Source organism: Lepidochelys kempii, chromosome 1 (assembly GCF_965140265.1).
Source record: "Lepidochelys kempii isolate rLepKem1 chromosome 1, rLepKem1.hap2, whole genome shotgun sequence".
Lineage (NCBI taxonomy): Eukaryota > Metazoa > Chordata > Testudines > Cheloniidae > Lepidochelys > Lepidochelys kempii.
Window position 1 is genome coordinate 165,403,978 of NC_133256.1, and position 23,031 is coordinate 165,427,008.

The 23,031-nt window shown below is 41.8% G+C and overlaps 1 protein-coding gene across 10 annotated transcripts in view; it reads left to right on the top strand.

The window, feature by feature from the left end:
• Nucleotides 1–23,031, top strand: part of TIAM1 (TIAM Rac1 associated GEF 1) — a 264,451-nt gene that overhangs the window by 90,064 nt on the left and 151,356 nt on the right. The window contains exon 3 of one of the 10 annotated variants that reach the window (XM_073362467.1): nucleotides 9,619–9,709. The exons of the other annotated variants lie outside the window; for them this stretch is intronic. The gene's annotated coding sequence lies outside the window, so the exon portion shown is untranslated. The remainder of the gene's footprint in view (nucleotides 1–9,618; nucleotides 9,710–23,031) is intronic. 10 annotated transcript variants of the gene reach the window in all.

The window sequence follows — 23,031 nt, forward strand, 5'->3', positions numbered from 1 at the left end:
TATTAAGAAAGCAGGTGCTTCCTTTCTGGGTTTAAGTTACTAAATTCATTAGGGCATTTCAACCTCTTGAATTTAAATTCTCTGATCATAAAGAACAATGCCATTTTCTCAGCTCTAGAGACTGACATTTGCTTACAGAAATTAAGAGGTGCCTGTAACATTAGGCTCACATTTTCTTCGTGTAATGGGAGAGGTCAAGGGGAACTTTCCACATTGGTGCAAGTTCTTCCACTTAGGTGGAAATTGCTTTGGGGGTTATGAGGGAAGCATGTTTAAGTCTGCTTTGTTTTCTATCAGGAGTTTGATAGTATTCTGTAATTTATAATGTCAGGAGTCAGGACCAGTGATGCTTTGAAAGCACTTTTGTTGCACTCGGTTTAAATAGAAGAGTAAAAATTTCCTTTGCTTCTCCCTATGCAAATTGCTTGTTTTGAATAACAAACAGTTTTAAACAAAAAGTCCTCATCAGACAATTAAATTCACCCAAAACAGTTTTATGATATGAAGCTATGACATACAGCTGGAAAAAATGATCACAGTAATTCTCATTTTGAGAATTATTTCTAGGTCTTCATCAAATCACATTTCCAGTTGCTGACAATGCGTGGGTGATAGTGTATTTGCTAGGGAATAATGATCTTCTGTTGCTTAGTCAAACGTTAAGCTTTGTTTATTTAAGTGTGGTCATCTTTGGAGAGCTGCATCATCATCTTCTGTTTATAGTCACTTGTTGATTGAGAGTTAGTCTAACCCAAATTTGGCCCAAAATTTTAGATTTTTGCTGACTACATAAGATAAAAAGTGAAGCTTTGACAAAGCTGAAGATCAATAGAAATGTTTCAATTAATTAAAAGCATGTCCAGAGAAACAGTTGCTCTTAAACAAATAAACATTCCTTGAGGATATTTGCAACTCAAACATGGCAGTTCTGAGAACTTGGAGTGAAACTAACTGTAAACAAAAGTGAATCTGACTTAATTAAATTTTGTTGCTCAAGCAAAATATAAACCGCAATAAATAATGAAAAACAACTTGAATTTTAAAAAATGTTCCTTTTTTAATAATCTGAGGTGAGGTTGGTAATTTAGATAAGGAAAAAAGAAAAGGAGTACTTGTGGCACCTTAGAGACTAACCAATTTATTTGAGCATAAGCTTTCGTGAGCTACAGCTCACGTCCGATGAAGCTCACGAAAGCTTATGCTCAAATAAATTGGTTAGTCTCTAAGGTGCCACAAGTACTCCTTTTCTTTTTGTGAATACAGACTGACATGGCTGTTACTCTGAAACCTAGATAAGGAAAGTTGTTTAAAATACATGTCTAGATCCTCAGCTATTATAATGTGTTATAAGTCCTTTGAAGTCAGTGGAGCTATGCTGATTAAGACCAACTATGGATCTTGCCCTTGAATTTTAAGTTGACCTTTTAGGTTTCCCCCATTTATTTCCAAAAACCAAAACAGGACAACTAATGTGTCTGTACCTCCCTTCTTATTTTCAAGACATTGTTCTGTTGGGGCAGCCACCACATGCTTGTTAGACTTTTTTTTGCATAATGCTTCACTTCTTACCATTCCCTCTCCTTTTGTCTGTTTTGTCAGGCCCCCGCGCCCCCTTTTTTTTTTTTTTGCTTTTGTTTTGATCTGGTCCATTTATTCATGGTTTTCATTTCTATGGTAGAACATGAGTCTCCACATTGTGCAGAAGTGGAATGAGTGCTGTTGTTTTAAATGTTATGACTTTTGTCATACAAAGTGTTTCAATGCATATAATCACATGAGCAGATGCATCTTTTATCCAAGGCAAATATATCCACAAATATTATAGAATGATGACATCACTAAACCTGGATTGCCAGTCACTAATCTTTACAAAGATACAAAGCTGACTTAAAAAACAAATTCTTTCGAGGCATCATATAACTTGCAGTACCTAGGACAACCCACACTTTTTAAAGCTCTCCATCCTGCTTTCATTATTCTCCACACTTCCTCCATGTGGTCACTTTAAGTTGCGGCCAGCTGGCTTATTTATCATGTATGTTTGTTTTAGTGCTTCTAATTTTTGACCTTTCGGAGAACCAGATAAAAGCTGTGGCTTATGCAAATGTACAAGTTTGCAAACAGCCCACTCTTAGGAAGGGAACATACTGTAAGGTAAGGCACAAAGAGACTGGATTCTTCCCTGAGTGGATGAGGAGTAATTCTGTAGAGCCCAGTGTATATAAATGAGACCAGAATCTTCCCTATGGTGTTGTGTGCTGGTTTTGTTTTGTTTTAAATTTCAGTGTTGCCTTCTGGTTTTATTTCAGAGACCAGAATGGTATCTTTCTCTAGATATTCTCAAACAGAGAAGTCTAATGTGTTTCATCAATTTCTTAATGAGTATACAGTAAACCAAAATGTCACACTTAATAATAAAGACAACAAATAACTATTTGAATAAAAATTGCAATGTTGCAGAGAAATAGGATGAGATCTGTGAAATGCAGATGTTGGTATTCAGCCTAATGCAGCGTAGTCAATAATTTTTTGTCAAGGTCAAAATTTCTTGGTCAAGGTATAGTTAAGGTCCAGACTCCAGAGAAAATAATTATAATAAAAAAACCCAATATTAAGTAAATAAAAAGATTTTCTGTTCAAAAGCATCTGGCTGTCCAGATTTGGCCCATGGTCCGCCTATTGACTACCCCAGCCTAATAAATCCCCTGAAATGTGTGCATCTAAGTAAAGAATCAGTTTCAGGGAAACAATTTGTGAAGTTAAATGCTATTTTCAAAGGGTTTCCATGGTGCTAGATAGAATGTAGTTTACAATGGATAATGATATGTTTGTCATGTAGAACATGTTAATGCTGCCAGCGGCAGCAATCTGAATGATTACCTTGCAACCAATATAAAGCTGACATCTGTAGTTATAAATGGGTGCTTTAGGAATTTATTTAAGATACAGAATGATAGTGCTTTCAAAAATAAAAGTGAAAGAAAATAGGAGACTTTGGCCATTAGCAGGGTTGTTTTTTTTTTTCTTTTTAAATCAAATACTGACTAATGGCATGATACTCAGGTGCTGAAGCCAATGGAAGCTGCAGATGCTTAGCCCCTCTCAGCACTAGGTCCTGAAATTAGACTCCTTTTTACGTGGGAAGTGAGAGATTATGGGTAAAATTTTCAAAAGCACCTAAGTCACTTAGAGACTTGGTCTCATTTTCAAAAGACTTCCAATGAGATTTAGGCTTTTCAGAGCCTAAGTCACTTTAGTAGGCTCCTAAGTTACTTATGTGCTTTTGAACATTTTACTCGTTGTCTCTCATTGACCTGACACACAATCTGATAAGTTTACATAACAGGGAAGTGTGTCAGAGGCCTCCCTGTACCTAAAGCAAATTCTGCTACATAGAAAGGTCATTTTAATATTCGTTTTGAACAATCTGCAAGTGCCATCTCTTCTTGTGCACATTCCTGCATTTTCATGGCTGCAATGAATTTAAAGATGCATGGGTAATACAACTACCTGCATTTCCTTTTGAGGATTCACTTATTATCTCTTGAGCGCTTTAATTGGGTTGCTGCATCAATGGTTGTTTGGGAGCACTCCCCTGGGGGAGGGAAATCCTTTTACAGGAAAAGGAAATTCCTCGGCCTGCGCCGCTTCCCGCAGCCCCCATTGGCCTGGAGCGGCGAACCGTGGCCAGTGGGAGCTGTGATCGGCCGAACCTGCAGATGCTGCAGGTAAACAAACCGGCCCGGCCCGCCAGGGGGCTTACCCTGGTGGGCCGCATGCCAAAGGTTGCTGATCCTTGCATTAGACACTCCAGCCTCCTGTGGCTGAGTCTACTGTGGGCCTGAACCTGTGCCATTGAAGTTAATGACAGCAGCATCAAGCCCTGTGTGCCCAGAAGCTCTGGCCCAACCTCAGTACCTGAACTCTGATCTCTCTCATAAACAATATCGGGAGCTGTCTCCGGATTGCCAGACTGGTTTTCCTCTAGTGTCTGTCTCACTCAGTCCTTGCGTAAGGAACTCCCTCATTTAAATTACAATGGTTTCCTAACCTACTGAGCAGAGGTGTGACAATAGAAATTGACCCAGGTTCTAGATGTATTTTCATAGACTTTAAGGCCAGAAGGGACCATCATGATCATCTAGTCTGACCTCCTGCACATTGCAGGCCACAGAATCTCACCAACCCACTCCTGTAATAAACCTATAACTTCTGGCTGAGTTATTCAAGTCCTTAAATCATGATTTTAAAGATGTCAAGTTACAAAGAATCGATCATTTACTCTAGTTCAAACTAGCAAATGACGCATGCCCCATGCTGAAAGAAGGTGGTGAAAAAATCCCCAGGGTCTCTGCCAATCAGATCTGGGGAAAAATTCCTTCCTAACCCCAAATACGGTGATCAGTTAGACCCTGCGCATGTCAACAAGACCCACCAGCCGGACACCTGGGAAAGAATTCTTTGTAGTAACGCAGAGCCCTCATCATCTAATGTCCCATCTCCAACCACTGGAAATATTTGTTACTAGCAGTAACAGTTGGGCGACATGCCATGGTAGGCAATCTCATCATACCATCCCCTCCATAAACTTATCAAGCTTAGTCTTGAAGCCAGTTAGGTTTTTTTTTTTTGCTCCCATTGCTCTCCTTGGAAGGCTGTTCCAGAACTTCACTCCTCTGATGGTTAGAAACCTTCACCTAATTTCAAGCCTAAAACTTGTTGATGGCCAGTTTATATCCATTTGTTTTTTTGTCAACATTGGTGCTTAACTTAAATAACTCCTCTTCCTCTGTGATATTTACAGAGAGCAATCATATCTCCCCTCAGCCTTTGTTAGGTTAGGCTAAACAAGGCAAGTTCCTCAAGCCTTCTCTCATAAGGTAGGTTTTCCATTCCTGTGATCATCCTTGTAACCCATCTCTGCACCTATTCCAGTTTGAATTCATCTTTCTTAAACATGGGAGATCAGAACTGCACACACTATTCCAGATGAGGTCTCACCAGTGCCTTTTATAACGGTACTAACACTTCCCTGTCTCTACTGAAAATACCTCACCTGATGCATCCTAGGACTGCATTAGCTTTTTTCACAGCCACATCACATTGGTGACTCATAGTCATTTTGTGGTCAACCACTACACCCAGGTCTTTCACCTCCTTTGTCGCTTCCAACTGACAAATCACCAGATTATAGCAAACATTTTTGTTCTTAGTCCTGAAATATTTTCTTCAAGTCACGAGATAGTGTTCTTAGCATAACTAGGTTTACAGCATCTGATTGCTATTTCAGTCCAAGTAATGGAATTGATTAAATCAAACCCTATTATTGCTCTGCAGTGTACTTCTGTGTTCTTCCTCTCATTACAAGGGTACATTATTATTTCAGACCTAAATGTACTCCTACATAATATGCTGTTAGTTCACTGTCTGTATTTTCATCACATTTTTAAAGGGGAAAAACATACAAACTTATACATGGAAGCATCTGTACTGATATATCCACTGTATCGATGCCTCCCTCCTAAAACTGGAACAGTTACTGCAGATAGCATGTCAAACTTCCAATTGTGTTTAATCTCAAATCAGACTTAATATTCAAGTAACATACAAAATTATGGAAACGGAGGAAGAAAGAAAAAGAACAGACGACCTCTAAAATGAGGGGAAAAACCAGGGTGGATTGATTTAAAGCAAAACAATTTAAATCTCCGATTTTAGTCATGATTTAAATCAGCAAGAAGGAAACCTTGATTTAAATCAGTGATTTTAATTGTGTTTTTCATATGTACTGTATAGTTATTTTCTTAAAGGTTGATTCTCACTGGCTGGTAATCATTGTTGATTTGCCTGTAAATATATACAGCCTTTGCATTAAATTTGGTACCTTTTTTGCTAACCAGAAGGATTATAACTATATCTGCATTTGTTTAGGCAACTATATAGCTTAACATACATTTGTTTAGATTCTTAAATTTTACATTTTTTTAATATTAAAAAATGGTGAGTGACACATTTTGTATTTACTAGATTCATTTTTTTATTTGATTTGTGCCAGACTGCATTTGGATGGAAATTGAAATTCCATTGAAAATGTACAAAAACATAGCATTTTAAAATGGTTTTTATCAGTTAAATAAAATTATCTTAAATATGCTGGGTAATAAAAAAATGTTTATCAGAGCATGTTTTGCGTGTATAACTAACTGATATATTAAATAAAGGAAATATCTGGAGTTGGTGAATTGGACTGATTGTTTCTGGGCACCATGTCCTACAAGATTTTATAACTAATAGATCTTATCCTCCCACTTATATTCATGAACTAGAAGAGGAAAGTGGCTTTCTTGCTTGTTCTACTGACATTAAATTTCTTAAATTTGAATTAACTTGTCATTGAACGGAAGAAGTTGAATAAACTAAATTAAGAAAATATTTTCTCTGCACCTGTAGAAGAGGTTGCTGCTGTAAAAAGCTGTTTTAGATCTTCAGTAAACTCTGGTTCCAGGTGCTTAGCCAGTAATTTCCGCTAATTTAGTGATTTTAATTTTTTTAAAACTTCAGCAGCCAGCATGTACTCCTTGAATATTATTTTCTGTTTCATTTAAATGATTTTAATGGATTGTAATAAGTTTAGAGCATAATATATATTGTTATAATTTCAAATGCTCTTTTAAATACATTTATTTTAAAAAAAAGAAAATGTATTTAATTAAAATCCCAAAGTCCAGTTTAAATAGAAATCTGATTTTTAAATAAAAAAGAAATCCAGTTTTTAAAAAATGGGGGGGAACCCCAGTTTATTATTCCACCTGGGAAAAAAGTGGTCGGCAATTTAAAAACTACTATGATATTCAGGGCTAGTTACCAGTATAAAAATCAGAGTCTCTCTGTTCATGGGCTTGCATAAATGGTTAAACTGTATGGGAAATCTTAGCTCAAAAGTGGCTCAACAAAGAGGAAATTATGGAAACGTGCTCTCTCAGCATTCAAAACAGGAGTGTCCATTCAAGTATGCACTGGAGATCAAGTTGCAAAAAAGTCCTGAAACTCTAGGCCCAATTTTAGATCTTACTAATACGCACATTGAGTAACTTTATGCATGTGTATATGAATAGTCCCAGTGAGTTCCAGTTATTCATGTGCTTGTTTTTAGGTTTGGAGCTTTAATTTGTGCATGGCCATAATGAACCATATCCTTTCAACCCACTTGGTCTCTATGGGAGATGTGGGCATTTTCCAAATGCTGGCTGATTGCAATTTTGTGTACACTTTATTCTTTTAAAGTTACTGACATCAGAAATGCAAAAAAAAAAAAAAGTTGAAACTGAGGTTTATAGACAAACTGCAGAATTTCAGGCTCTACTCCTGCTCTTGTTTTGCTTGTTGTGCGTGTCCATGTAAATGTTTACCACACGTTATGAAAGAAAGCCATTGTCAGAGCAGTGTTTTGCCATCTTGTTTTTCAGCTTCTCTTTCCTGAACAGAACGAAAAATAGAATTTGAATGATCTGATTCAGAGTGTTGACTTCCTGTAACCTTGGGATTTTTCTGATTAAGATGCACTCATGGTATTCAGTGTTCTAAATGTCAGATCTATGCATGTCCCTTATGCATGAAACACCCTCCCTGCTCATGTCCATCAAGCTATTTAAATCCCTCCTCAAAACTTACTTTTTCTGTGATGCCTTCAATAGGTGAGTCATTGTGAGTCACTGTTTTAAAAGATAAACCAGCCAAAAACAAAGGGCCAAAGCCTCTTCTGGAGTAAATCAGCTTTATTCTACTGACTTTAATGGAGCTAAATTGATATTCCCCAGCTGAGGGTCTGGCCAGCTAATCTTAACAACCGAAAAGATGTGTGCGTACCTAAAATGAGTAACCACATAGGATGTTGAAGTAACCCTTGTCTTCATTCAGAACCTGCTCTTTCTCCCTCACTCATTTTGTCACATCTAAAATTTACATTGTAATCGCTTGTGAGCATGGATGGTGTCTTTCTGTTCCTATGAAGTACCTAGCATGCTTTTGGGCCCTATAAATTAATAGTCTAAGAGAATCTGTTCAACACTGTTTCTTTTTATACAAAACTCTGACAGTTTGTTTCCCTTTGTGGAGTCCTTGTCAATTTAGGGCCTCATCATGATTCTACTGAAGTCAAGGGGCATTTTGCAATTGACTTGGATGGATGTAGGATCTGGCCCTTAGTATCCAAGGAATCATTCAGCTAGAAAAAACTCTCTCATAATCTGTTCAAAGACTATAAGGATCCTACAGCAAGGTAGAAGGTTTTACATTAGTATAGGCTTAATATTTCACAACAGCACATTTGAAGACAGAGGCTCCAACTTCTCTCGGTGCCGGTGGGTGCTCGTGCCCCGACTCCACCCCTGCCCCGCCCCCATTCCAACCCCTTCCCCAATGTCCCCGCCCCAACTCCACCCCCCTCCATGCCCCTATTGGACCCTTGCCCAAATCCCAGCCCCGGCCCCGCCTCCTCCCTTGAGTGCGCTGCTTTCTCGCTCCTCCCCACTCCCTCCCAGCACTTGCCACCACGAAACAGCTGCTTCGCGGTGCAAGGGCTGGGAGCCAGGGGGAGAAGCAGGATGCGGCGGTGTGCTCAGGGGAGAAGGCGGAGCGGGGGCGGAGGTGAGTTGGGGTGGGGGGGGAGCTGCCGGAGGGTGCAGAGCACCCACCAATTTTTCCCTGTGGGTGCTCCAGCGCCTATGTTTGAAGACAGATTATGTCCTAAAATTATAGGCCTCTACATTGTGACAATTAACTGTTTTGGTTAACAAAAGGCTCGTACTGTACTTCTAATATTTGGGGATTATTTTCATGGGCGAGAGAGAAAGCTGATACTAAAAAGAAAAATGAGACTTTGGTTTGTAAACTGTACCTTCCTGATATTGTGTTTGTCTTTCAGAAAAGTAATTTGGAAAACCAAAAGTTTTAAGGGAAAAACCACTTAAAAGAAACTGGAACAAGGAGATTAGGAAAGGAGAAAAGACGGAAGATACTAAGGAATAAAACAGATGGTCAGATCTTATCTTTAAATCTCTCTGAGAGATATTTGGGAGATGTAAGGCCCAGTTCCACAAACGCTATCAGTTGTAGTGTGTTTTATGATCTCGAGTAATCCACTGAAGTCAGTGGAGCTACTCCTTGCATGAAACGCTATAGGCCTATCCAGAGACTCCCACTAACTTCACAGGACTTTGGGTCATGCCAGTGCGAGTGATATTAATAGTTGTCAGTTCAGGGCAACTGCATCTCTGTTCTCCTCTATCATAGTAGGATTGGGTCCAAAGGAAGTAAACTTTGTGCATGGTATGCTTGTTATGCATTGTTTTCATAGAATCCGTTTGGAAATAGATCTAGGTTCCTTTTTGTTTACCATCTGGCTACCAATAATTAAGAAAACCCAAAATGAATTGCGGTTCATATCTATAAAAATGAGAATGCACCACATAAAGTTGCACAATAAACATCAACATCCTTTTTCTTTATCTATTTAAAAACAAAAAAAACAATGACCCTAGAATTTTAGATGTAGGCCTGTCTGTTTTCTTGTTCCACATACAGTAGACAATATATTAATAATAGCTGACATTTCTGTAGTGCCTTCTAAATGAAGATTTCAAAGTGCTTTACTGATATTGATGGAATAAGCCTCACTGCACTCTTGTAAGGATAACAGCAGCACAGAGAGGTAAGCTTGTAAATCTACTTTTCTTTGCTAGTTTGCTTTCCCCCTCATTCAGTCCATTACATCATCCATTTACCTCTGATGTGAAAATCACATCACTTGGCTATGAGCTGTCTAAAAAGTGACTTAGGTTGTGATGACCGCTGCACCCACACTGTGAGGGAGGAGGGCGGGGGGTAGGGCGAGAAAGGGGGAAAGGGAAAAGATGTCACTATCGTCATAATGTCCCAGTTCAGTAAATTGTTGATAGGGGAAGACAGAGGAAAAAACTGTTAGTCCCGCTTACCTGTGACGTTTTTCATCGTTGCAAGCTAGAGTTTTATGATAAAGTAAGATTTTCCACTTAGAGGTAGAGATTTCTGCCAAAGCTATATTGTATATTAAAATTGTGTAGAAGGCAAAGCCAAAGTCTTTGAGTTTAAATATTTATAATCATGAAATGCTGATTGCAGTGCATAAATAGAGCAGATAATAATAAATAATGTAGTGGTTTAGGTTGCCCCTACTATTAAAATCAGCACAGGTTTATCATTAAAATTTTGATTCGCATATTAGGCTGGATCTCTCCCCCTTTTCGGTAAAACCATCTAAGGGGAGGCCCTGGGCATCTGGCCTATCTCTGTTCCCTGGGGACTCCGACCCTAGTCTTTGGCTGCCCTAGGGGATCCTTGGCATAGAGGAGGCTCCATGGGAAAGGGCACACTTAGACCTAGGCTGTAATCTCTGTTGGGCATGGTAGGAGGAATAGAGAGGGATAATGTCTGTTCCCTTCTCAGCCCAGCCCTTGGCCTACTCACTCCTCCCATGGCCCTTCCAGTCCCAGTCTCCTTTCCCCATATGGATCCTCAGACAGATGAGTCCTCTGTTCCCTGTTACATTACCTGGGTGAGAGGTGTTTTTCTTTAAAGGAGGCCAAGTAGGTAAAGAATGGCGGAACTCTAGAATGGAATTTTTGGTTTTACATAATACCTTGCAAAACTCAATTTGTATCCTAGAGGCTTGGCAAAGTAGTGCAGTAAGTTAAATACAAGTACTGCTGTGACTATGTAGGCAACCAGAGCAGAAATTCTGGGTCTGGTAAGCATCGGTGCAGTTCCGCAGGGTGGTGTAATACTGTAGTAGTCAAGCCCTGTGTGTTCAGGAGTAGCTCATGCAGAGCCCTAAGGGTGGCTAAAGAGAAAGGGGTTGATTCTGGTTTCAATGGGATTAACTCCATTTGAGTTAAACAAATTACACTGGTGTAAAATAGCATGAGATCGGGTTCAGGCCATAGGTTGGTCTGCTCCCTGTAAAGTCATTTATGCCAGTGCCAGAACAGTACCAGATCAGAACAGTAGTATTTTATATCCGTTTCACATTGGTGTAGACGAATATACAGACCGCAAGCCAGCAGTGAATTGGGCCCAGGGTGTGTATGTTGGCTGAAGCACTGCGATTGTCTCCTGCTTTTTTTCAGATCTGCTACTGAATCTTTAACTTGCACCTGGACAGCCAGCAAAATCTGACAGAAGGGGATCTCTGTTTAATATCTTCAAATGCGAACCCACATGCAGGAGCAATTATTCTGTGCTTAATGTGCTAATGTAATAATACGAGCGTAGCAACATCTCGTGTGTAATCTAAGGCACTTTCGTAATCTGCCATTTATTTCAGAAAGATATCAGAGGCAAATGACAGCAACCAAACCATCTGTTTCCCAAGTGCATGGGTTCTCAGCCTGGAAGTCACAGCCACAAAACCCTTTTTTTTTTTTTTTTTTAAAGGGGTAGATAGACTCATAGATATTAGGGTCAGAAGGGACCATTATGATCATCTAGTCTGACCTCCTACACAATGCAGGCCACAGAATCTCACCCACCCACTCCTGCAATAAACTTCTCACCTATGTCTGAGCTATTGAAGTCCTCAAATCATGGTTTAAAGACTTTAAGGTGCAGAGAATCCTCCAGCAAGTGACCTGTGCCTCATGCTGCAGAGGAAAGTGAAAAACCCCCAGGGCCTCTTCCAATCTGCCCTGGAGGAAAATTCCTTCCTGACCCCAAATACGGCGATCAGCTGAACCCTGAGCATATAGGCAAGATTCACCAGCCAGATTTCCAGGAAAGAATTCTCTGTAGTAACTCAGATCCCACCCCATCTAACATCCCAACACAGGCCATTGGGCCTATTTACCATGAATAGTTAACATGATTTTGGCAATTGATCTTTAACCCATCATACCATCTCCTCCATAAACTTATCGAGTTTAATCTTAAAGCCAGATAGGTCTTTTGCCCCCACTGCTTCCCTTGGAAGGCTGTTCCAGAACTTCACTTCTCTGATGGTTAGAAACCTTAGTCTAGTTTCAAGTCTAAACTTCTCAATGGCCAGTTTTTATCCATTTGTTCTTGTGTCCACATTGGTACTGAGATTAAATAATTCCTCTCCCTCTCTGATATTTATCCCTCCGGTATATTTATATCGAGAGCAATCCTATCTCCCCTCAGCCTTCTTTTGGTTAGGCTAAACAAGCCAAGCTCCTTGAGTCTCCTTTCATAAGACAGGTTTTCCATTCCTCGGATCATGTAGTAGCCCTTCTCTGTACCTGTTCCAGTTTGAATTCATCCTCCTTAAACATGGGAGACCAGAACTGCACACAGTATTCCAGATGAGATCTCACCAGTGCCTTGTATAATGGTACTAACACCTCCTTATCTCTACTGGAAATACCTCGCCTGATGCATCCCGAGACCGCATTAGCTTTTTTTTCACGGCCATATCACATTGGCACCTCGTAGTCATCTTATGATCAACCAATACTCCAAGGTCCTTCTCCTCCTCTGTTACTTCTAATTGATGCGTCCCCAGCTTATAACTAAATTCTTGTTGTTAATCCCTAAATGCATGACCTTACACTTCTCACTATTAAATTTCATCCTATTACTATTACTCCAGTTTACAAGGTCATCCAGATCCTCCTATATGATATCCCAGTCCTTCTCTAAATTGGCAATACCTCCCAGCTTTGTATCGTCCGCAAACTTTATTAGCACACTCCCACTTTTTGTGTCGAGGTCAGTAATAAAAAGATTGGTCCCAAAACCAATCCCTGAGGAATTCCACTGGTAACCTCCCTCCAGCCTGACAGTTCCCCTTTCAGTATGACCCGCTGTAGTCTCCCCTTTACCAATTCCTTATCCACCTTTCAATTTTCATATTGATCCCCATCTTTTCCAATTTAACTAATAATTCCCCATGTAGCACCGTTTCAAACACCTTACTGAAATCTAGGTAAATTAGATCCACTGCGTTTCCTTTGTCTAAAAAAATCTGTTACTTTCTCAAAGGAGGAGATCAGGTTGGTGTGGCGTGATCTACCTTTTGTAAAACCATGTTGTATTTTGTCCTATTTACCATTGACCTCAATGTCCTTAACTACTTCCTCCTTCAAAATTTTTTCCAAGACCTTGCATATTACAGATGTCAAACTGACAGGCCTGTAGTTAACCAGATCACATTTTTTCCCTTTCTTAAAAATAGGAACTATGTTAGCAATTCTCCAATCATACAGTACAACCCCTGTGTTTACAGATTCATTACAAATTCTTGCTAATGGGCTTGCAATTTCATGTGCCAATTCCTTTAATATTCTTTGGATGAAGATTATCTGGGCCCCCCGATTTAGTCCGATTAAGCTGTTCAAGTTTTGCTTCTACCTCCAATATGGTAATATCTACCTCCATGTCCTTATTCCCATTTGTCATGCTATCATTATCCCTAAGATCCTCATTAAAGACTGAGGCCAAGTATTTGTTAAGATATTGGGCCATGTCTAGATTATCCTTAACCTCCACTCCATCCTCAGTGTTTAGCGGTCCCACTTTTCTTTCTTTTCTCCTTATTTAGGATGTTTTTCTGTTGTAGCATGGGGTCATGGTATGGAAAACGCTGAGTCACTGTACTAAAGGATCTTAGGAGATAAACACTGTTAATGCTAGCCATTTGGAGACTGTATGTATGTGTGTTTATCCCTTGTATTATCTGTTATACACCAAACTATGTTAAAAACATTATTAAAGTCGCAAAATCAAGCACTCAAAAGTTAGGACATGCCAGTATTAAGGTTTCCTATAATTCCTGTAATTTTATTTTAGCCTCCTTGTGGATATATATATCCACATAAATAAAGATACAGCCTTTAATTACATGACCTCATCCTATTTTTCCATGGGAAGCCTGCCTCATTCACACACAGAATGGATAATTTTTATCCTCAAGGTTCAATGTGTGGCCCTAGGCCTTACGTACTGCACACTATTTATTTAAACCCTTCTATGAAGACAGAATTATTAATTTCATTGTGGGCTTTTCTATGGTACTCATCACTAGTATCTGAGTGCTTCACGAACGTTAATTAATCTTTGCTATGCACCTGTGAGGTGCTGGGGCATTATCTTCATTTTTGAGGCACTGAACAATTAAAGTCAACAGTTTGCAAACTAATTTTGGATGCCCAATTTGATATGCTTAGGACCTGATTTTTTTCAGAGAATTTAGCATTATATAGCACTTATTATGTTCTAAGCAGTGCTTCCATTGACTTCAGTTGAAGCTGTGAATGCGCTGCACTTCTGCAAATCAGACCCTAGGGTATCAAGTCCACTACTCAGAAAATAAGGAACCCATATGTAGCTGAAATAATTATATGGGGCAATAGTCTGTAGCGGGGTTTCTCAACCCGTGGGTTGGGACCCAACACTGGGTCACCAGAATGTTTCAAAGAGTCACGTGGCAGCTCCTGTTTCTCCTGTCCCACAGGACTGGCTGGGCTTGCCCTCTTTTCCAGGCACTTGCAACCTCTGGGGTCCCAGTACCACTCAGGTTTGGCCCGGCTGTCATGACGATGGGAGTCTGGGTAGGCCAAATTTGAGTGAATGGCACTGCAACCCATGAGCCAGGTCACAACTCCACTCACACAAAGTTGGTCCAATTGGGGGGCGGGGCCAAACCTGAGCAGTGCTGCAACCCCAGAGATTGCAGTGCCCGGAGCAGAGAGCCAAGCCTAGCCAAACTCAGAGCATGGGAGCTGCAGGAGCCACCACTGTGGAGTGAGTGCCAGGCAGGAGCCGCCCGAAACCACCTCAGGGCCTCCACCCCCAGACTATCTGCTGCGTCGTGACAGCAGGTCATAAACATTTACAAATGGGTTCTGAGCCTGAAAAGGTTGAGAATCACTGGTCTATAGCATTATAACTGAGTTATAATCCTCCCTCTGATACTCTGACTTTGTGAAAGTCACTTAACTTCCATTTAACCATCTGTAAAATGAAGATAATTCGTATCTCACTGGGGAGTTGAGAGGGTTAATTTGTTAGTACTGTAGTTTTTGTAAATCACTTTAAAGATGAATAGTGTTACATAGATTATTGCAATGACATCTGATTATGGTGCTTCATTTTCCTTCTCCTGTAAATACAAGGACAGTTCTGTTCATGTTATTCATGCTAGTGACATTGGAGTTAGATGCACAGGATTTGGCCTATAAATAATCTCTTTCCTCCTTTGTTTTCTAGTGCTGGTGTTTTCCATTAAAATGACACTATTAGATACAAAGTTTTCCATTGGTGACTCTAGTCTAACTCTAACTCACTTTCACTCTTGGCAGCCAGCCTCCCCTAAATCTAAATTATGTGATGGAAGAGCCTTCTGCCTAGGATATAATGGGACCATTTGTTGTTCTGTTAATGAAACTTCTCAGTGTTACTCAAGTAAAAATCTCTCAAGTCCTTCCTTTGCTGTTCAGGTGGTTCAAATAACATCCTTTGCATGGGACAGTTTAAAGCCTGTAAGTGCTGCTTTTCAGAAGCAGTCAGGGCTGCTCATTTGTGGATCTACAAAAAGACTGTGGTCCTGATTTTTTTTCTTCTCGCTGTTGTAAATCAGGAGAAACTCTGTTCAAATCAGTGGAGTTGTTCAGGTTCAAAAATCTCTGTAAATGAAAGGTCCTGTATGTAATGGGCCCAGTTCATGAGGACATTTTATTAAATATTCCTTATGAAAAGTTTATTAAAGTGTGAAATCTCAGGTGAAGTAACATTGTGTCATGTTTTGGAAAATAAATGTTTGAAGCAGAGTGGAATTTAGGAGTTTAGCTTAATTTTCACTTTGTTTTTTTAGGCAAATGGTGATGAGCCATTTTGTTTGGGTATTCTCAGTAGGAGCCTGATGCAAAGTCAATTGAAGTCAATAGAAAGACTCCTGTTATTGACTTCAATGGGCTTTGGATCAGACTCAGTGAAAATTGATTATTCCATCTCTCCCCCTTTTCTTTCTTTCTTTCCTTTGTGTATCTGTTTTCCTCACATCATGCTGCTGTACTTCATGCTGGTTTATAGTACCTTCTCTTTGGTTTGGCAGTATGCTGTGAAATTTAACAGTGGCCAGTGTGCTTTCCCGTGAAATAAGGCTTGGAGACTATCCGGTCTAAGAAGTTGGTCTTGTTAAGGTTTGGGTCTTAGGGCTCAACCTGTTAGATGACCTGCGTCCCCTTGTTTAACACATTGATGCAATGGGATCCAGAGGTTGTAATTCCTATTTTTAGTTTTTCAAAAATCTTGACTGTTAATGTGAACCCTGCAATATCTGTCATCTGAAAGTGTCTTCGCCAATGCACAGCTTGTCCCTCTGATTTTAAAATGTTGTCCTGGCACTACAATTAAAACCATTGGCAGAGGTTCCAAATCAGAATAACCTAGAATGTAGCATGAGAATGACTACAATTTTTTGGCTGTTTCAGAGACAGTTGGCAGAGATACTTGATTTAAATTCCTTGGATAAAATGCTCTTTGGTGATTTGCAACCAGAAGTAGAAACTTTGATTATTTTTTTAAGCTCTCACTTGTTTTGTATGCATACAACTGTAACACACGATAGTTGATAGTGGTGCTGTTACTATTTGTGGGTTGCTATTGGTGAGTCAGTTCATCTGTAGTTCTTGTGCAATGTGGCTGACCACAAATGATAAAAAGCTTCCCCATTTGCTGGACCACATGATTGTAACAGCTGTACATATCCATTAGATACGTGCATCCTGGAGAATATATATTATTGTGCAGTTGTTGCCAAAGTCTAGAAACTCAAAGTGTGTGTGTGTGTGTGTGTGTGACAGTGAGAGAGAGATATATTAGCTATTGTGGATGTTTCCTAAGAGCCTGGTGACTAAAGGGACTACATGGAAAGCTCTCAGTCCTGCAGACCCTTATGCATGTGTTTTCACTTTGCACATGCGGGTAATCTAATTGATGCCAATGGGACTGTTTATGTGTAAAGTTTAAAAATGTTCAGAGCATTTGCAGGATCGGGGCCTTAGTTTTCCATGGCTTCTAATTACAAAATAAATGAAACCACTATAAGAGATAAGGGGCACAATAAAACACAGATTTTAAAAGTAATCTGATCTACCCCATTGCTAGTGCATGTACAGATTTGTCTTGTTTGTTTGGTAGGAGAAATTCAATTAAGCAGGAAAGCATGCCAGCTCAGTGCCAGACACCACTCCCTAAACCTAATCAGATACTTTTCAGCTGCCCTGTGCAGTTGTAAGCACTGGGTATCAGTATAGTACAGTAGTCTCCAACTTTTTTATGCACAAGATCACTTTTTGAATTTAAGATCAACCCAGGACTTACCCTGCCCCTTCCCTGAGGCCCCGCCCCACTCACTCCATTCCCCCCTCCCTCTGTCACTCACTCTCCCTGACCCTCACTCACTTTCACCAGGCTGGGGTAGGGGATTGGGGTGCAGGAGGGGGTGCACGCTCTGGGCTAGGGCTGAGAGGAGTTTGGAGTGTGGGAGGGGTGCAAGCTCTGGGAGGGAGTTTGGGTGCAGGAGGGGGCTCTGGGCTGGAGCAGAGTGGTGGGGTACAGGAGGGGGTGAGGGGTGCAAGCTCTGGGAGGGAGTTTGGGTGTGGGCTCAGGGCTGGGGCAGGGGGTTGGGGTGCATGAGGAGGTACGGAGTCTGGTGGGAGTTTGGGTGCAGGACGGAGCTCTGGGCTGGGACAGAGGGTTCGGTTCAGGAGGGGGTATGAGGTGCAGACTCCGGCCAGGAGGTGCTTATCACAGGCAGCTCCTGGTTGGCGGCGCAGCAGGGCTAAGGCAGGCTGATTGCCTGCCCTGGCCCCACACCGCTCCGAGAAGCAGCTGGCATGTCTCTGTAGCCCATGTGGGGGGGCCAGGCAGATCTGAGTGCTGCTGTCCCCGCCCCCCAGCGCCGACTCTGCAGCTCCCATTAGCCTGGAACTGTGGCCAGTGTGAGCTGCGGGTGCGGACAGCGCGCAGAGACCCTCTGCCCCCACCCCTCTGGGGCCGCAAGTGCCATCCCTGCAGCTCCCATTGGCTGCAGTTCCCGGCCAATGGGACCTGTGGTGTTGGCGCTGGGGGTGGGTGGGACAGCGGCAGTGCACAGAACCGCCTCCTCCCCCCACCCCCTGGTGCCACTGTAAGGACATGCCAGCCACTTCTGGGAGCGGGGCCAAAGCAGGCATGCAGCATGCCTTAGCTGTGCTGCGCTGCTGACCTTTCAGCAGCTGGAGATCGCAATCAGCTGGCAGAGGCTCCAGGATCTACCAGTCGAACATGATCAACTGGTTGGTGACCGCTGGTCTAGTGTATATGTGATGACTTCTTGAGAAAAAAATCCCGTGGATCATGAGCTTATAACTGTAGAAGCAAAAAGGGTACTGTTTGTGGCTGTACAATACCTGCCTTTTAAAGTTTTCTTCCTAATCCCAAATAGAAACTTCAGTCTGAGGTATTTGGTCTCATATAGCTTTTAATGTCTTTTTTTTAAAAAAACAAACCCTTTGGATTGTCTAGAGCTATTTTCAGTTTTTGTGGACAATAGAAAAGTGAAAGTGTCGCTTTGGACTCTAAATTTCACTTCTCTTCTGGGAAGTGATTCTGAAAGTGGCATCACCGGGTTCCATCAGTACTTTCTCCATGGCTTTTAGATGAAATATATCTAGTTTACAAGTGAAGAGGAGTCTTAAAAAACAAAAGACTTCTAACCCTGAAAACTCAGCCTCGGTTCTGATAGCTTTAGTTGGGGATTGGTCCTGCTTCGAGCAGGGGGTGGGACTAGATGACCTCCTGAGGTCCCTTCCAACCCTGAGCTTCTGTGATTCTATGAGAGTGAGGCCGATTCTTTCCTTCTCTCAGATCTTCACTGAGGACGAGGCTGCTGTGGGCCAAACTCTTTGCCTTCAGTGATGTCTCTAGCAAGGTGGCAGAGATGTCATGGAGGATTGCACAGGTGTTACGGAGGGTGTCACCTGAAGGGTAAATGGCTTGCCAGGTGTAAGTGATGGCATAATTTGGCCTGCAGCACTTTATTGCCGGCTGTGATGTACAGTTAAGGAAAGAACCCTGCGACTAGTGAAACGCAGTAAACATGGGCTTAAGGAATTCCTAGCTGTATTACTAGCTCTTGCCAAGGAAATTAAATAATCAATCAGGGTTTTTTAGTTATATAAATAAAAAGAGAATAAGGCAGGATGAGGGTGGGCCACTTTGCAGTTGTGGAGAGGGACGAGATTAAAGATAAGCTAGGTAGGGCCCCAAAATTAAATGAGTACTTCACCTTGGTTTCCAATAGTGATGATGCTGTGGAACATGTGCATGAAGGCAAGTGTGGCTGATGGAAATTACCACATCTGAGATGGAACAGAAACTTAGATAGATTTATTAAAAGTCCTTGCTGCTAAATCAACATCATCATGTGCCAGTTCTTTCAGTATTCTGGGATGGAAATTCAGGGCATTATGTTCTATTTGGGGGTAGTAACATACGACTGGAGAACAGCTAGCGTTGGGCCTATATTTAAGAAAGGGGGGGAAATGTCATCTGGGCAACTACAGACCTGTTAGTCTGACCTCAGTAGTATGCAAGGCTTTAGACCAAACTGGCAAGGAAAGAATAATTAAATTCAGAGGTAAATGGTAAAGGAGATGTAATGCAACATGGGCTTACCAAAGGTATCATGGTTACCTGATTTCCTTCTTTGAGAAAATACCTGATTTGATAAATAAGGGAAGTGCAGTAGATTGAATATACTTGGACTTCAGTAAAGCATTTGTCATGGTACCATGTAAGAAATTAGTAGATAAATTAGGGAAGATGAGGATTAGCATTATAAAATGGATAAGGAACTGGTTAAAAGGGAGAAGGCAACAGGTGGTGCTGAAAGGGGAATTATCAGAGCTGAGGGAAGCTACTAGTGGAGTTGCTCAAGGATGGGTCCTGGGACCATTCTTAGTCAATATTTTTATTAATGACCTTAGTACAAAAAGTGGCAGAGGACTAATGAAATGTGTTGATGATACAAAGATGGGAGGCACCATCAATACAGAGGAGGATCACAATATTACACAGGAAGATCTGGATGACCTTGGAGACTGGCATGGTAGAAATTAGATAAAATTCAGTAGTACAATGTGCAAGGTCAATACACCTAGGGTCTAATAGGAAGAATTTCTGCTACAAGCTGAGTACTCATCAGTTGGAAGTGGTAGGGGAGGAGAGAGATTTGGGTGTGTGGGTCCATCACAGGATGACTATGAGCGACTAGTATGATACATCTGTGGAAAAGGCAAATGTGATCCTAGGAAGGATGAGGCCAGACATTTTCAGTAGTAATAGAGAGGTATTAATGCCATTGTACACGGCACTAGTAAGACCTCATTTGGAATAAAGCGTATAATTCCGGTCAGCCATGTTCAATAAAAATGAAGTAAAACTGGAACATGTACAGAGAAGAGCTGCTAGGATGTTCAGGGGAGTGGAGGAGACTCTATTTTATGAGAGGTTTCTAAAAGAGATTGGCTTGTTTAGTCTAGCGAAAAGAAGGCTGTGAGAGGATATGATTGCTCCCTATAAATATATTGGGGGTGGAGGGGAGTTTAAATACCAGGGAGGTTGAAGAGTTTTATAAACTAAAGGACAGTGTTGACGCAAGAACAGATGGGTATAAACTGGCCATGAACAAATTCAGGCTGGAAATTAGAAGAAGTGGGGTTCTGGAGCAGCTTCCCAATATGAGTTGTGGGGGCAAACAACTTAATTTAGTTTTAAGAGAGATCTGGACAAATTTATGTGGAATTGTATGTCAGCGTTGTGTATGATAATAAAGGCAGCTCTCTCTATTCATGGGGCTCACTTCTGGTTTGTTTTATGTTCCTGAAAACTCATGCTTCAGAGTTTTCAGCCTGCCACCATCTGGGGTCAGGAAGGAGTTCCCCACAATGTATTTTTGAAGGGTCTTTTTTCATCTCCTTCCTCTGGCGCATCAGGGATGGCCAGGGCTGGAAATGGGTCATTGGATGTGCTGAGCCAGAGCGCTGAGGTGGCACCAAGCATTCTTTCTCTCAGGTGTTTGGCTGGCTCGTTCTCTGTCACATGCTCAGGGTCTAACTGATGGCTATGTGTGGGATCAGAAAGGAATTTTCCCCCAGGTCAGATTGGCAGTGACCTTGAGGATTTTTTGCCTTCCTCTGCAGTGTGTGGGTCGCTTGCCAGGATTATCTGGGTATATCTCACTTACCTCGGGCACTGGTGCACCCTGTCCCTCCTGTTCTGTGCCTGTGGCACATAGTAGTCTAGTCTCATTCCATTGTTGGGTTTGGTGTGCAAGTGCTCGGTGGTGTTGGTGACGTGATATACAGAAGGTCAGACTAGATGAACTGGTGGTCCCTTCTGGCCTTAAACGCTGTGCTTCTCTGGGTATGCCTTCACAGCAGCTATACACTAGTGCCATATCCCGTGCCAGATGGCTTGGGCTTGGGCAGCAGGGCTGTTTCATTGCTATGTAGATGTCTGGACTTGGGCTGGAGCCTGGGTTCTAGGACCCTGCAAGGTGGGAGGGTCCCGGGCTCAGGCCCCAGCCTGAGCCTGGCAGTCTACGCAGCAGCGAAAGAGCCCCCCAGCTTAAGCCCCACCAGCCCGAGTCAGCTGGCACAGGCCAACCGCGGGTTTTTCTTTAATGTGTAGACATATCCTCTGAGATTTCTTCAATATACTTTGGGTCATTGTGAAACTGAAGTGCTGAATCACAAAGCTCACTGCAGTCCTCTTTCTGCACCGATTTAAGCTAATGGCAAAACTTGCATTGTCTTCACTGGCACTGGATTATGTCCTAAAAGATGCATGATTAGAAGCCAAATGTATGCAGGTAATAACTGCAAAAGATACGCACAGTGGGGCCATCATAACAGAAATTAAGTTTTCTGTTCATTACTCTTTTTTCTTCCTGCTTGAACACCATTTTAAAGCAAATATAGGGAAGATGCTTATGGTTCAGACTGCATGAGTAACTGCGTTAACACTTCCTTTGCTTACGGCAAGCAGACAGTTCTCCAAGCCATACACTAGTGCAGTGTTTCCCAAACTTGGGACGCTGCTTGTGCAGGGAAAGCCCCTGGCGGGCCGGGCCGGTTTGTTTACCTGCCATGTCTGCAGGTTCGGCCGATCGCGACTCCCACTGGCCACGGTTCGCTGCTCCAGGTCAATGGGGGCCGCAGGAAGCTGCGGCCAGTACGTCCCTCAGCCCGCGCCACTTCCTGCAGCCCCCATTGGCCGGGCACAGCGAACCGCGGCCAGTGGGAGCCGTGATCGGCTGAACCTGCGGACGTGGCAGGTAAACAAACCAGCCCGGCCCGCCAGCGGCTTTCCCTGCACAAGCGGTGTCCCAAGTTTGGGAAACACTGTCCTAATGAATGCAGAAAGTGACAAAGTACACAGCATTCTCATATGCTAACCCTACCAAAAATCCTAACCACTTAGCCTCAGCTCTGTAACCTAAACCACGGGGAAATTTAGTCTCTTGAACTCGTTAAAAAAGGCAGATGGTCAATTGATACGAAGTTGGTAAATAGCGTTTTGTTGAGGGGAGGCGTAGTTATTTCCGTTATTGAACAACAGGTGTCCTTAAGTAATTTGACTTTCTTAACCCCACCCCCTTGATAGAGTTGGAAATGTACAGCCTATTTAGCACTATAAAGTGAAGTTTAACACCCTTTATATCTTAACTTGATATGTACGGAAGAGAATGACTTGATCCCGAATGAGTTATTGTACTAAGAGTTACACCCAGCCATATTTTTGACCAAAGTGATGTAATTTTAACAGTGGGTTAACTCATTCATTCCATACAACCTGCCTCAGAAAAATCCTCCATATCTTTTGGCCCAGAACAATTTCAAACCAAGATCTATTCACACAGTGCAGCCCAGAAGATATGAGCACCATCATTAGCAGGAGGTGTTGGAGATGGATTAGCCATGTGCTTTGGATAGA